The following is a 17082-nucleotide window of genomic DNA, read 5'->3' on the forward strand; positions in this document are numbered from 1 at the left end:
CAAAATCGATACTCATAAATATGAGCTACCAAGGGTCACTTAGGAAGATATAATAACATGAATAACTATATCTACTAAAGAAGCCAAAGTTACAAATCAGAATCTTGCCACAAAGAACACTGGATTCCGTCAACATTATCTTCATCCATTCAGACTATTAATAATCCATTCCTGTTTATTTTTCTTCAAACTATCCCTTCTACCATCAGTCAAAATGGTTTTAAAGTTTTTCTTGAATTAGTAAAAAAGCGTCAAGCTGTTACTTCACTTTCTTTCCCTATGAAATCTCATCACTGTGTTCACCTGCTTGAAACAACTTTAAAATTTCCTTCTTCTACTCAGCAAGAAAAATCGACTGTTAGGAGTCAATTATCCATAGTTTTCTTACATTTTTCTCATATTTGAAACGAAGCACTGACTGCCCTTAAGATTATCTTTACAAGGATATCTATAAAGAAGATAAGAGATAATCTGTCCTTTCAGGGCAAATACTCCCTATGCTTAAGGCTTTAGAAGACATAGTGTTCCCCTCTGAAACAAAGAGTGAGCATGTTCCTTTATAGTGTGTAATATTCAAGGCTCCTTAACTCAAGGTTCCTCCCCTGTAAGATCTACTGTGTGTGTGGGTTTCATGTGGCCTTCTTTTTATTTCACTAAAGGAATGAAAGCTTGGGGAACCAGACCCTCCTGCCCTCAGATATTAGTGTAATATCTTGACCTCTGACATTCCTGTGGGTGTTTATTTCTGACTATGGAGTTTCAAATTTTAAACCAGCATTCTTGAAGCTGTGGCAAACTACTTTTTTAGGGAGTAAACAGTAAAATTTCAGATTCTTCCTTTTTTTTCTTCCTATTTCTTGAGACTTAGAATAGTGACAAAATAACCAATGTCCAGTTTTCATCCTCATCAAATAACTCTGACTCTGGCAGTGAGCCCTTGGCACCGACGATTTTAAAGAACCCCAGATAAAATCTAATGTACAGCCACATTATAGCAATCTACAGGATAGAGTATGCATTCACTAAAATCTGACCTAAATTTGTCTTTTCAAAATCATTCTCCAGGTTAAAGAAATGGAAGCAACTAAACGAGAGACAAAGGGAAATATGTTCACAAAAGCCAACTGAAAGATGGAAAGCAATATGGACTCATAAATATGGGAAAAAAAAATTCTAAAAGCTACGGTAGAAAGACATAAAAAGAAAAAGAAATACATCCAGAACTATTGGATATTAAAGAAGGTATCTGAAAAGGGAGAAATATCTAATGGCTTTTGGGGTCCAATGATAACTGACAGAGGAAAAGAGATACAAACTTTAAAAAATAGACAGGAATGACTCCTTCAAGGAGACCAGAATCTTAGGAACTATTAAGAGATGACTTCTTCAGCTAAAAAATAGACTTCCTTCTACAAAGTTGAAGTACTTAAATTTAGGATAGCAACATTAAGTTGTTAAAGGAAACCAAAATCAGAACAGGTGGGAGGAGAGAGAACCTGGACCACCATAGCAAAATACTCCAAGAATTATTAGGTAAGTTTCAGAGTTTGCAGAGCCCTGAAAGCACACACCAGACAAATGAGTGAATCAGAACTCGACGTGGACAAGCAAAGACAGTGGAGATACAGACCCAGGGCCATGCAAAAACAGGAGTCTGGTTAGAGGTTGGTCCAATGAGAAAATCTCTGTGGTGGGATTATCAAAAAGTTTAATTCGGACAATATGTATTTCATGAGTCAATGTTTAGCAGCAGCAGAATTATTACTCTGAGTATTTACACAAATCTGGAAGAATAGGATAAAAATACAAATAATCTCAAGAAAAAAAAGATTACTGAACAAACAATGCTAACTAAGGAAAGGAAACAGCTTGGGGAGGAATTTAAATGTAAAAATTTGACTGAATGATTCTCAAGGTAGAACATAACAACAGGAAATGAAATCAGAGACAAATACCTTACAGCTACACAAAAAGATGCAGGAGAAAATACTGTTACTCAAAAAGTGAGAAATTAGACTCATTCATAGAAAAATGGATACATATTGAGGATATACTCCTAAGTGAAATAAATAGGTCACACGTGTAAATACTGAATAGTTTCTCTGGTGTGAATAAACTGTAACAGTACATAAGATCCTAATGAGATAACTGACATTGTGAAATGGGAAGAAAAGGGCTAAAGGTGTAGGGAAAGTAGAAAGGGTAGGGGAAAGGTAATAAGGGAAAAGAAAAAATTGTGAGAAAATGAAAAGATGGAAATAAATGTTTATAAATGGGGAGGGGAGGAGGGGGTGAAGGGAGGGCAGGGACAAGGGGGAAGAAATAAGAACCAAGACCTGTCATGTAAAAGTACAAGATCCCAATAATGAATGTAACTGTACTGTGTACCTAAAATGTACCAATAAACTCAATAAAAGAAAAAAAAAGAAAGAAAGAAAATACTGTTACTCAAAATATGGAACATTTAAAAACTACCTATAACATCTCAAAGTACAGGCCTCTCAGGTACATAGCCTCAGAACAACAAAAAAGCCTCAGTTCTGATGTCTCTTAGAAATGAGTCATAAGAAAGTACTTCCTTAGGTTGGATATTTAGCTCAGTGGTTCCACCATCTGCCTCGCAAGCACAGTGACCTGAGTTCGATCCCCAGTACAAAAAAAAAAAAAAGAAAAAAGACCATGAAAATACTTCCTCCTTAGCAGATTCCTGGCTAAGCAATTTACAGCAAATAGGAATGCAAAGGTATAGGGTGGAAAATGCCTGATCACAAAATACTGCAACACTGTATCTATAGGCCCAGGGGGCATGCTGTACAAAGATAAAGTAGAAATTAAAAGGGATTGAATATATGAAGAAGGAAGCAAAGTCACCTGAAGTGAGACCCATAAGCCAAAGTCACCACTAATTACTAAGCTTGGAAAAGATTACAGAGCACATGGACAGATTCTGTCCATGAGATGACGGCAAAGCTAACTCTTGCTAGGAGAAATTGCTGGCTTTCAAGTTGACTGGTTGTAATAATCAGCTTTCTTATATTATACAAAATACTAAAGACTATAAATTTAAAAGAAGGAAAGGTTTCTCTGTGCTCACAGTTTTGGAGGTTTTGGTCCATGGCTGGTTGGCCTTTTGCTTTTGAGTTTGTGGCGAGGCAGATGTCACGGTGGTTGCATGAGCTTGAGGAATCTGCATACTCTGGGGCAGCCAGGAAGCAAGGAGACAGACAGGGAGGGGCCAGACTTCAACAACCCTTCAGGAGCAGACCCCCAGTACCCCAATACTTCTCATTAATGTCACAGGCTTGGGACCAAGCCTTTACTATGTGGTCCTATGGGGGACATTTCAGATCCAAACTATATTCAGATACACTGGTCATAGATTTGAAACAGTTTGAAAGTGTGGACTGGGAGTATGACAGGTATGAACCAAGAAAATTTTCTCCAGCTAATTTCCTTCTCTAAAAACACTGCCAAGATTTAGACAACAACAGTTAGGGGTTGTGGGAACCCAATTCCCCTCGGGATCACTGCTCTATACAGCAGGTGGTCTGTTTCCAGATCTCATGGCTGTAGGATCGGTGCTCAAATAATGCTTTTTTTTCTATTAGCTCTTTAGACACTTTTCTTCAAAGTCAGACTATGAAAGAACTCAGGTAACTGAAAGGATCAGATATATTATAGTGAGAAATCTTAGCCACAGTTGTTAAAGAAAACCTTATTCTTTGCATGTGCCATGGATAAAATAGGAAATTAAGAAAGGGCTGAAGTCCTTTAATTTTAATTTTATTTAAGCAATATAATTTGATTGGCACTTGCAACCCATGGACTCTCCCTGAATTTTTTATAATTGAAGGGATTTATAAAAATTTGGGACATCTCTGTGCTGGTGGAGTGCATTACCAGAGTGTCTTAATGTTTCATTAAATCTTGTTGCAAAATTCCAACAACCAATTTTGGGCTTTACAGACATCCTTAGTTGCAAAATGTTAATTTAGTAGTAAATTATCCCGACTTACTTCAGATCCTTCTGGGTACACTGCCCACTAATGTTTCTAAAATACTAGATACTATATAAAAGAATTCCCTCATAAAGAGAGAAGCTGTCTCAAAACTTTCATCTTTCCCCTGCAAAAAAGAAAGCCATACTCCTGATTGAGCTTGAGCTTAATGATTAAACTCGACGCATTAAAAGCAACAACAAAAAAAAGCAATCCATGGAGTAAGACCACGGTGGAGGGCTTTGGTCAGTTCAAGGCACTATAACAAAACGTCATGACTTGAGTGTCAATGGATCTCCTTCATGCCCAGAGTCCGGAACTGGGTGAGGCCTCTTCCCTGCAGAAACGCTGCTTCTTTCCTCAGCCTCCCGGGGTGGTGCTTCTCCTGGGCTTCCTTCACATGGACTCTAATCTCCGTCAGGAAGCTCACTGCCATGACCTGGCCACCTCCCCCAAGGCCTATCAATGCCTCGGGGTGAGGATTTAAACGTGTGAATCTGGGGGAATGTGGGGTTCCTGGGGAGGAAATTCCACCTTCTGGCCACAGCACAGAGACAGAGGGACACTTGGCACGTTATCATGTATAACTCTGGGGACAGGGACAGGACAAACAGAGCTGAGGCTCTCACTCCCTCAGTGAGAACGATGTGTCTGCAGAGATTACGCATTATTCTCCATCCTTACCACAGCTAAAATTTTACAACTCTGCCTTTTGGGAGACGGCCCGCGACCGTCCAGACAGGCCTGTGTGTGGTCGGTCCGCCGGTTTATGGGATCCGTATTTGCCACACACCACAGCAGATGTCCCAGAGCCCCGCAGCAGCAGAACTAACATGCAGATCCCTGGCCAGCCCTTCTCAGCCACATGAGGGTTAAGACAAAGGGTCCAGAGGGGCATCACATCCAGCACAGCTCCGTCAAAGCCCAGATCGCTTCAGTCCTTAAAGCCCAGACACATCCGCCCTGCTGCGTCCCTGTCACCTGCCTGATGTCGGCACACATTCTGCTTTCTTGGTCAGAATCTGGCTCCTGCACTCCACTGGGCCTCATTAAGCCCCTAAGGAGAGATTCAGCTTCAGGCTGCTTTATTCGTTACTCCCTGGATATATGTTTATATTTCTTAATTTTAAGTGAAATCTGAACAACTAATAGTATATAAAGATGAGCTTCCCCTCACTAATTATAATGTAGCTATAAAGAAAGTTAGGTTAAGACAATGAAATGCAATTTTAATTCCATCAATAAAAGATTAAGAACAGTCAGAGTGCACGAGGCTGTGGTGAAAAGAAATGCGCTCATTCACTGGCAACAAAATTCACTTCTGTATTTGGGGAGCTATTTTTTTCAAAAATTTAACTGGCAAACCTGCTACTGTAAAGATCTGCTCTATAGATTTTTTAAACAATTAAACAAAATATATTCAATTTGATTTACCAAACATTGTGCTATTAAAAATACTGAACCTAGTCCTGGCGTCCCACCGGTGGGTGGAACAACGAAGTACCGCGCATTTTCCAGAAGCTCAAAGAAGGGATTTTAGTATTTTCACCGCAAAGAAATGATAAATGTTCAAGGAGTTTGATTAGAACATTATATAATGTCTACATGCATCAAAATGTCTCATTTTAACTCATAAATATGTATAACGTATATATGTCCATTAAACACACATTATTTAGGAAACAACCCAAGTCCCAAATAAGAAATAAGTAACCAGTTAAATAAATTTCATGGTGCTTGTGTACAATGGCATACTTCACTTCCATAAAAAAGTATTTATATTTTATTGCCCTTTCTGTATGACATGGAAAGATACGATTTATTACTAAGTACACAGAAAATTTGCTGCAGCAAATCAATAAATCACAAAGAATCACACCGAGTTCCAAAAAGGGCTCCTCAGAAGGCTTGGGCCTCGCAGGTCCTTGCACAGAGCGCCCCCCCCACGCGTCCTGGACATGCGCAGGCCTGCAGCTGCTGGGCAGGGGCTGGGGTGCGGACGGGGGCCTGGGGTCTCTGCCTTTCACTTAGGGGAGCTTTCTCTGCCCTCACAGGCACCAGGGCGCACAGACGGTGCGCAGGGCACCGGCCGCGTCTGAACAACTCGTAAATCGTGGACTCTGTCGGGGTGAAGGCCCTGGCCCGGCCTCCTGCGCAGAGTTTCCACCGCCTGCGGGTATGCAATCCATAATAGGGACACTTTTCAAACTACGAAGTATAAGAAACTCTTCCTGCACAAAGAATGGGGAACAACTGTGAGTTTAAAGACGACGAGACTCTTACCAGAAGGCTGAATACCGTTTGTGCTTTAAAATAGGATATAAAGAGATTCAGCGTTGCCGTGGTATATAATCACACAACCGCTTCGTAAATCTTATTGTAAACATGCAACACGAAGAACACAAGTTACAGAATATGGGTGGCATTATACCTCGTCTGTTTAAAATACAGAAACGTGGATGGATGGAAGTACTGAGCGATGTCTACACCTAAGTACTAGTAACAGCCGCTTCTGAGGACTGGGACAGGAGAGCTGGGCACGAGCAGGCAGGGACTTCAGTTTGTGCATTTCACATTTCCGTACTGTTCCACTTTCTTTTTATTGGAATGCATCTCTTTAAAAATTTGATGCTGATCTGGAAAATAATGAGGAAGACATTCAAAGGCTAAAAACTAATAAGAACAAAAGAAGGCGGCTCTCCCCTGAGCCCTGGGCCGCAGGCTGCTCGACCTGTTCAGACTTCCTCCCTCCCTGAGCTCTCCGCAGACTCTGGATCTAGAGACGGAGATGGTGGAGAAACGGCCGTGGCAAGATCACCTGTGCAACACCGCTGCTTCTCTCAGAAAAGCAAGCTAAGTTTTTAAAATGATTAACATTTTCACATGAACACCAACAAGGCTTCCACGCCTGTGTGAGCCGGGCCGTCATGGGCCGTCATGGGCCGTCATGGCCCGCCTGCAGCCACTGCCCTGCCCTCCTCAGGGGCTGTATCCCAGCGAGGGCTTCAAGCACTCGGCTCCTGTGTCCTTCACCAGTGTCGGGCAGAGGTCGGACTCGTGTCTGAAGACCCTTCTAGAACCCGGGTGGGCCTGCATGTAGATCCGGGGTCCATGCCACGGGGACAGCTCTGTAGTCACCCTCACCCTGGAATCTGGATATTTATCACTCTCTAGGTATAACTTCAAGAAATCCATCCGATGTATATCAAGGTTCTCTTCCTTGAGTGCAAATAACTAATTTTATAATAACATCGAGCACAAAATTATCTCTGCATTTTCCCATACTCCAAGCAATTATTGTATACATTATTTGAGCAGATGATATATCCCAAAGATATGACATAATTCAATTATTAAATTATGATGGTTAGACAGAAGAGGATTTGATTTTATTCTGATTCAGAACAAAATATAGAAAAGCTATAGGAAGTTTTGGTGGACTTTCTGATATAACTGTGACATGAGCGCCACCTACAGGCAATGTGTAAAATTTAAAGTGAACATAAACACGGATAACAGACAAAATGAACAATATCGTATTTATAAAACAGAAACTATTTCATTTGTCTAAGATGATTTTCATATAGTCTTGTGGGAACATGACTTATAATCTTAAATATATGAAGTCATATGTCACTTGAAATCTAATATGAAGAGTTGCAATCACTTAAAATGTCTACTTAAATATATTTTAATCTCTTTCTCTTAGAACTTTGAAAAGCTCATAACTAGGTGCTCTTTTAACATTAAGCCAACATGTAATTTTTGAAGTTAAATATAGCATCTGTGTCACCAACAAATAATTTAAATGGAAAACCTGTCTCTCCCTTGTTTTCTACATGAAAAGCAAAATCTATATTACTGCAAGGAAATTGAGGTGTAAATTTGAAACTCTCCCAAATCTGGATGTTTTGCTATAGCCAAAAAAGAGAAAAGAATTGAACTTTTCACCCATATTTTGACCAAATTTCTTTCTGGAACTCGTAGTATCTCACTGAAAATTGAGTTAAAGAAATGGTTGAAAATGCCTTCTGTGAGCAAACCTCACTGAGGTAAGAGCTTGTCTTTGTGCCAGATATTTGACTACCTTTTTAAGAATAATTATTATGTATAACACGTTTTTTTAAGAACTGGACATGGCTTCTCATGGTTTTGGTATGCTGTACTGAGAGCCCTTAATCGGGAAAAAAATACCCGTGCCTTCTTTTTACCCAGTCTGTGCTACGAACTCTGATTAGAAGTCTCCCTCAGACGCTGCCTGTCGGTGACCCCGATGACATCTGCCCCGTGCACATGGCCTCTGTTTGTCCACGGGGCCGCTGGGCCCTCACCTGTGTGTCTCAGAGACACCTCCTCGGGGAGCTCAGCGCCATGAGGGGCTTTCTCTCCGCCCTCCACTCTGACCTTGGGAGCCGTCCTGGAAAATGCTTTCTCTTTCCCTGTGGAATGTACGACAAAGAGCACCGATTCCCTTCTAAGCCACGCAATCTGTGTGGCCCGTTCATGTCCACTTGTGCGACTCAAGCTCAGATTAACTTGGGCAAATTGGGCAGTTGTCCCAGCTTCCGAACTCAGCTCCCTCACGGCTGCTTTCACCCCAAACCCCGAGTAACCCTTCCGGCTCCCCTGCCTCCGGTGCGAGGCCTGGCCTACAGCCTATCCGATTCCCAGTCTCTGTCACTGCTCTGCCCTCCCCTTCCGCGGTGCAGCCACCAAGATGCTCGTGGTCCTTTTTCTAACCACCATTTTCCCCTCCAACCCTCGGACCTGAAAAATGCCACAGCTTATTCCTGGAACACTCTTTCCTCACCTCGATGTTTATCTAATCAGCTCATCTTCAGTTATCTTTGAGATCGTAGGTCAGTCTCTTCCTCTCTCAAGTGCACCCTTCACGAGTCTGGTTTTGCTCATCATCGTTACACTGTCGGCGCAAGGTGAAAGCACTTAACAAATATTTCTTGAATGAACAAACAAATAAATGTATCAACAAGAATGGTCCCTTTTTTCTTCATTCTAAGGAGAAAAGACAGACAAAAGACAGAGTAGCTAAGTTATCTCCTCTCCTTCCCGAGAACCAACACAAGTGATAATAAAAGTGTAGACCCAAAAAATGGTATAAACTTACCCTGAGGAAGTTAAAGGAAGATGGAGCTTCCATCAAATCAGTTCAAAAATGTTAGACCAAAAGCCAGTGAGGAAATAGTCAGTGACACCCGACATAGGGGAAACGCCGGAAAGCAGACACAGCAAAGGCAGAAGCAGGAAGACTGTTCTGTTCCCTCAGAACCAGGGCTGAGGACTTTGAAGCGCTGCTTCTGCTGGATGGCAGATGTGAGACAAGGGCTGAAAACAGAGAGTTCCAGGGTCTCAGCAGAAACCCGTCACCTTCCCCACAGGCCTCCCCAACCCCACCTCGCTCTCGGAAGCTCTGGCTGTTGCCTAAGATTTACCCACAGCCAAGCCTCAAAGTGAAAAAAAAAAGATGGGGGAGAGAGAGACAGAGAGAGACGGGGGGTAGGAGAGGGAGGAGGAGGAAGACAGAGAAGGGAGAAATGAGGGAGGGAGGAAAAGAAAGGAAGGGTAGAAAGGAAACAGGAACTGAGAAGGAGGGAAAGAGAGAGCAGTAACAGCCACCATTCCACACTATGAAAGGTTAATGAACTTCTTTGGGGGAAGGAGGGCAGCCTGGCCACCCCTGTGGGAGCTGGAACCCCAAGATTAGGAGTCACAAGTTGCAGTGTGTAGCTCCCCGCCCACATATCTTGAAAAAAGCTTGCCATGGGGATAACTCACCTGACAAAACCTCACCAGGCTTTGCTGTTATCACTCCCTTAAACAAAAATACACGGGCAAGAGCCACCAGATATCAGAAATAGAAAAATAAAAGCTCAGTGTGAATTTTAAAAGCTCCAAATACGTGGTGGTGCCTGCCTGTAATCCCAGCACTTGGGAGGCTGAGGCAGGAGGATCACTGTGAGTTCGAGACCAGCCTGGGTTACATAGTGAGTTCCAGGTCAGTCTCAACTACATAGTGAGACCCTGTCTCAAAAAACCATAAATAAATAAATAAACCAAAGCTCCAAATAAACAAAAATGACTCAGGAAAAACAGGTTGGCAACAGCAGAATTATGAAGAAAAAAGAAAGAAAAGGAGGGAAGAAGGCTTTGATTGCGTGTTCTGAGATACTTGAGAAGATATTACTATCGTGTAACGATAGAACATACAAAAGTAAGAGCAGGGTGTTATTTAATAGTAAAATAAGAAAGCACATTCAATCTTGGAAATTAAAATATGAATATTGAAAATCTTCCATTCCACCACCTGCCTCAAACATGTAAGGTACTGAGTTCAACCCCCGGTATCCAAAAAAAAAAATCTTCCAGAAAAATAGAACTGAACGGCAAGCAGTAGGAAATCTAAGATAGAATGAGACGTGGGTGACTTCAAATTGGGTAACACTGGTGGAAAAAAAGCACAAAGAAAACAGAAGGTTAATAACGGAAGAAATTTCCCATAGCTGAAACACTACTTCAGGCAAAGTCTACACACAGACGAGCCGGACTGGGTGAAGAAGAGAAACACAGTCTGCACCTCATCATTACAGAACCCCAAAATAATCAATACAGCAAATACAAGTGTCCCAGTGCACAGACAGACACAAGTTTCTAAAAGGACTCAAAACACAGACCATCGTCAGAATTATCAGCACTACTAGAGAGAAAGAAGTGAAGAACATTTTCAAAAGTCTAAGGAAAGGGGTTTTCACCTAGAAATGAATACCAGCAAAGTCATCCACCAGCTGTGACAGCAGAGAAAAAGGCTTTCAGACATGTGACGTGTGGTGGGAAATAAAGTGAACGCTTAAATGTTAAAAATTATTACAGTAAAAGCGTTGCCATGAATCCCCCTCAAAATCCTCGCCCTGGCTTCAAACTTTCCGCATCATTCCTGCTACTTTCTGAAGCAGCTCTGAACCAGTCCTCTCCCTGAGTCTTTCGTTTTACTGTCCTGGCCGCCTCAAAGTTCTGAACCAATTAAAAACATTTTCCTTTCATGGTCACTTTGACTTTCCGGAAGAGCTGGAAGTCAGCGCCAGATCTGATGAATAAGGTGATTAAAACAAACTGTGTAGTTTTTGTGAAGGTTTTGCCTTTCCATGCTGGTTCTCAGCAGCGGCATTCACTGTATGTTTTATTCCCCTCTAGAACGGACTCACGAGAGAGGACTCCAGAACGGCTTCAGAAAGTGTCAAGGATGGGGTGAGTGTTTGGGAGGAGAGGGAGGACTTTGAGGGGGTACATGACGATGTATCTTTTACTGTAATGATTTTTTTAATTTAAGCACACATATTTTAGTCAGCCCTTGTTTTTTGGCTTATTTTTGCTGTTTTGTTTTGTTTTTTGTCAGCTCTTGTAAGTGTACCACATGGTTTTGTGATGAAATTCCTTAAGAATATATTTTTCAAAACTAAAAAGAAACAACAAACAAATCAATCCCCACATAGGAAAATTCCAGCAAGCACTGGGTCCTCCTCAGAAGAGCAGTAAAGCAGTCCCAGGACAGCAGGGTGGACCAGAAAGCTGGAGGCTCCAAGCAGAACTGGGTGGAGGAAGATTCACAGCCCCACAGACTGAAGGACAGGGAGTCCAAACAGAATTTAAAATGTAAGAAAGGTAAATGATGCAAGAGAAGGAAAAGAAACCAATCAGAAAGCACAAAAAAGAGATAGCTCCATGATGAATGTACTGCAAACGTGCATTAATAAAAATTAAGAAGAGGGCATGAAATAGACGGAAAGGAAAAGAAACAAAGGTAATGCACTTCCTGTCTCTCCAGTGAGCAATAGTTACGCGAGTGTAATAATCACGCTGCTGCTGACCACTGGGCGTCGTGTTTCAGAACCAGGTAAGTTATGAAAGTCTGGCGGCTCTCCAGCAGGACGCAAGAGGTGTGAGCCTCGGTACATAGCAAAGGTCAGCGGAAAAGCTGGCAGGCAGGAGGGAGAGGACAAAGGAAGGGCGAGCGGGGTCCTTCAGGAGCATCACAGAGCGAAATCAGGAGGCGTCCACCGCCGGAGAATCCGGAAATTAGAGCAGCGTGGAGCTTCAAGGTGCGGAATCAAAGCCATGGTGCAGAACGAAGATGTCTATTAAAATACGGGGCAGGTAGGTGGGTGTCGGAAATCTTGATTAAAAAAAACAAAGCTAACTCCTCATCTGTTGCTGCAGTCAGTAAAGAACATTTTAAGTTGGTAAATCTTGGCCTAGACCGGCAGGCACTAGGCGGAGACACCCCTGGGGTGCAGCGCCTCAGCTGCCCCGTGCGTCCGTCCGTTTTCTTATCCACAAAGCCGGATGTTTCTTAGGAGAAGAAACCGTCCAGCACGGTTCGCTGACTTAGTATCTGTACTCGAGAGTGCTGGAGACAGATCGATGGCTCCATCACAACTGATAGATAAATATCTTGGTGAGTGAGCAGAGGTAGGACGGTGTCCTAGGGCTCTTGATTTCATTACTCTCGCTCTTATTTCTTTCACAGGGATAAGTGATGCTTTGGCTACCAAAAACTGACTACCTACAGTGACTTTAAAATATCAGTGACAAAGTTATGTTCAAACCGATACCATGAATTATTTTTTTCCAAATCTAAGGTTTTGCACACACTGAGCAGGGTTTCACCAAGCCACGGCCCCACCCCACAAAGGGAATTTGTAAGCCACACTCAGCTGACAGGGCCAACTTTTAATAAATTTTGATTTGCTTACACGTCGCAGAGATCTGCAGAGTGCACCATGTATTCCCGGTTTCCGCTGATGTTTACTTACTACACGGCTGACACATTGTCAATGCTCGAAGACCAGTGGTTATCTGCTGCCGTTAAACAGACTGCAACCTTCGTTTATATTTTATGTTTTCTAGCTCCAGTATCTTTCGCTGTTTTGAAAGTCTAAGACCCAAACCCGAATGTCACGGTACACTTCGTCATCCTGTTTCTCCAGCGTCCTCTGCCTGGTGCCAGTTTCTCGTCTCTCCTTGGTTTTCCACGACCTCGGGAGGCGTGGAGGGCGGTTGTGTATTCGTTGTCTGGGGGTTTCTCTTGATTCGACCGGGCTTCGAGATGAGCAGCGGGTGCTTCCCCTGTCGGGTCACATGGGGTCAGAGTCCCTGTGGTTAAGGCCGCATCCCCGGTGGCCCTGACAAATCATACCGCCGGGGTCTTCCGGGCCAAAGCGCTGAGTCCTCTACTCCGCTCTGCTCCTTTGTCTCCCTGCGTCACCCCGTCTCACTCTGCTCCTGCCCTCTTTCCTCTTTCTGTCTTCTCTCCTACTGTACCTGTCCTTAGCCTAATTCAGCACAGCAGGGGTCAGATTGACACTGTTCGTGGGGGATTTTAACACTCACTGGACCATGGAAGCCGACTTTCAGAAATCGGTCCGCTCCTGTCTTCAACACAGGTATTATTGTAAGTAAAAGCAAATTATTAAACATTATTAATATTATGCCAGACTTATTTCCTAAGAGGTCATAGATTACACTTTTTAAATTCAAGAAAATAACTTAAAGTATTTAAAGAAATGTGAGACATGCCATAAGAATAGCCGGAATCCCACTGTCCCGCGGAAACGTGGAAATAAAGAGAAACCACGTGCCGTTGGGGTCGCCCAGGTCTTGTCATGAAGCCGGGGGCCCCTGTCCACCGCTAATTAAAAGAAAACCGCTCTGGAGGAGGCGGAGGAAATCTGACCCTAGGAAACAGAACTCTCTGAAGGGCGTCCTACGAGTTGGGCTTGGGATGGAACATTCTAGATCCGGGAGAGTGAAAGGAAGACACCATCCGAGTAGCTGTGAATGAGATTCCTTTACTCGGTTTAGACCTTTCTCTTCCGGTGGCCTTTTTGCGGCATGAACTTACCGAGCACGACCAGCAGAGGGTGCGCGAGGTGCCGGCCGGCGCGAGCGTGGGAAGGAAGGCTCCTACCGCGTCCGTGAGCGCGCACAGCCCTCGGGCCGCGCGGGTGTGCAGAGCGCGCTACGTTCCTAACCGGGATGCCTACTCTCGAAACTAGTGAGAAAACATCCAGCTGCCTGATGGCGCTCATTCGGGCCAAATGTTATTAGAGAAAATAAGATTAGGACAAGTACTTTTTGCCCATGTATTATTAAAATATTTGGGAAACATTTAACTGTTTCAGCGCATCGGTGATTACTTTTAGGAATCAGCAGTCAGGGCAGAGAAGGAAGGGGAGCAAACCAGGACCTGTGCCCTTCCCTTCCTAGGGCTCCCTGAGGCCCTGTGGCGGACCGACCCCTGGCCAGGCAGCTCCTGGGGTCGCGCGCCTCCTCGGGTCCCCTTTCTTTTTTCTTTCGTATTGCATGCGCTTGTCCTTTTTCTTTCATTTCCACAACTATTTTTCTCCCAAAGTTTCCTGTTTTTCATATTTTTACTTCATTCTTTGTTCTACTCATATTCCAAACCTTGGTTTTTTGGGTTTTTTTTTCCTCATTGAGTTTATTGGTATATTTTAGGTATACAGTACAGTTACGTTCATCATTGGGATCTTGTACCTTTACATGACAGGTCTTGGTTCTCATTTTTTACCCCTTGTCCCTGCCCTCCCTTCACCCCCTCATCCCCTCCCCGTTTACAAACACTTTATTTCCATTTCTTCATTTTCTCAATTTTTTCTTTTTCTTTATTAGCTTTCCCCCACCCTTCCCACTTTCCCTACACCTTTAGCCCCTTTCTTCCTATTTCACATTGTCCATTATATCACTAGGATCTTGTGTACTATTATAGTTTATTCACACCAGAGAAACTATTTGGTATTTACACGTGTGTCTTATTTATTGCACTTAGGAGTATATCCTCAATAGGTATCCATTTTCCTAGAACGAATCTAATTTCTCATTCTTTATGGCTGAGTAGTATTCCATTTTGTAGAAAAACCTCATCTTCTTTATCCAGTCTCCAACTGAGGGGCAAATGGGCTGTTTCCAAGTTTTAGCTGTTACAAACTGTGCCGCTATAAACATAGGTGCACATATATCTCTGTGATATGATTCTTTTATTTCTCATTTATCTCTGTTATTCCCTGCATACATTTCTGCCCCTCTATGATGTAAACCTTCAACTTAAAAATGTCCTTTTCCTTTTAATTTTATTAAGAAAGTTATCTTTTCTCCCTTTTTGGAAATAGGAACAACTCTGCCTGTGTTCCTTACGTTGTGTGTGTAAAGCATGGACCAGGCACTGTGGTTGAAATGTGGAGATAAAGAATAGGAATAAAGATGAACTGGGAAGATGACAATGAGAAAGACCGCTCATGGGAAGTGACCATAAATAATTACAAAGGTGCTGTGAGTTCTGTAGGAAAAACACAGTGTTTTCCTTGGGTTATGGCATAAAAATGAAAACCGTGTGGACGGAGGCCGTCTCCAGCAGGGACCCAAGAGGGTAATGAGTTACCAGCAAGTGGACCCGAGAGGCCACCAGAGACAAAGGAAGAATTGCGTTGAAGCAGGAGGTGCTCGTGGAGGTGCACGTGGAGGGGGAGCTGGGCGTCCTCTACACGGCTTAGCTCGTAATAGGGTTCTCCTGCAACATCCACGCAGTCCATGCCTTTCCATAAACCCCTTTCCCCTGGCTCTAGACTCGACAGGAAAGAATGAAATTCAGTCACCAATCTTCACCTTTTTGCTGCTTCTTTACTCCTTTGCACAAGGAGATAAAAGTAGGGCCCAACTCATTGGATTTGTGACTTGAATAGGTTAATAAATGCGAAAGAGTTAGTCTTCCTGGAGCATATTCTGTGAAGGTGTTTCTTATTGCTGCTGTTGTTACTCTAAAGGCCATTTGGAACCAATTCAAACGCTCAAGCTCTTTCTATAAAGAGCTTTCTAATCTGTCCACATCTCCCTGCTTCTTTACATCACTGCACTCGCAGAGTGACCTGGGTAAAACTCAGTTACTCTTTAGTCACTGTCTGCATTTCCGCTTTGCCTTCAGTCGTAAGTCCTTCTTGGGAGAGGCCACTGGAATGCTACACTTTTCACTGCATCCCTGGCACTCACGTGATTGAGGGCATGGAGCTGGCCCTGCAGAACACTAGCAGAAGTGGTCGGCAGCTTCTGGTCTTCAGGTGAGGAAGTGGACAGCACAACATTCAGAAGCACATTAGTTGATGGAAAGTGAAAATGATAAATAGGCTCAGAAGGTAGCTGGGAAAAACTGCTTAAATAAACACGTTTACTGTTTCAAGGTTATTCAGTAGTAATATTAGGGATCATTTATTATCTACCATTTATTTCACATGTTTGTTTACAACAAACTCATTAAGGTTGTACAAGGTTTTGTAAGTGAGTGATGTCCACATTATAAATAATGACACAGCTAGGGTTCAATTCAGCTACTTGTCTTTATCTACCATTTATTTCACATGTTTGTTTACAACAAACTCATTAAGGTTATACAAGGTTTTGTAAGTGAGTGATGTCCACATTATAAATAATGACACAGCTAGGGTTCAATTCACAGCTACTTGTCCTGCTTTTATTCTTCACTGATATGAATAAATTGGAGAAATAATTTTCACTGTATACTAAGCAGGTACATTATACAGTGAAGAGAGAGAGGGAACAGAAAACAAAGGTGTGCGTTTCCAAAGTTAGCCTAGGGAATCTCACAGGAGCTCTCAATATTTGACCAATTTGAAAGATGAAAATTTTTCAGATTTGTATAAAATCCCAAGATGTATTAATACTGAAAATGTCCAAGGTAAAACAAATGCTTTTTAAAGAGTTATGGAAATTGTGGGCAAGTGTATATTACTGAGGGGATCCAAATTTGTGAGAAAAATAAAGTGAGTGATTTTTTTTTCAGTACTAGGATGGAACCCAGGCCTTTGCACAGAGCTGCACCCTAGTCCCTACTCCTATACCCCAACACTGTTTAAACTTTGAGAGAAGATCTCACTAAATCATAGTTGCTCTGTGTTGTAGTCAGCAGGATTGGGTGAGGGAATACATTAAATACAGGACACATAACTTACAAGGTTATTTTATGACAGTTATCCAAAGAGTCGAA

The sequence above is a fragment of the Fukomys damarensis genome, unplaced genomic scaffold (genome assembly GCF_012274545.1).
Source record: "Fukomys damarensis isolate Sample0158 unplaced genomic scaffold, DMR_v1.0_HiC HiC_scaffold_14, whole genome shotgun sequence".
NCBI lineage: Eukaryota > Metazoa > Chordata > Mammalia > Rodentia > Bathyergidae > Fukomys > Fukomys damarensis.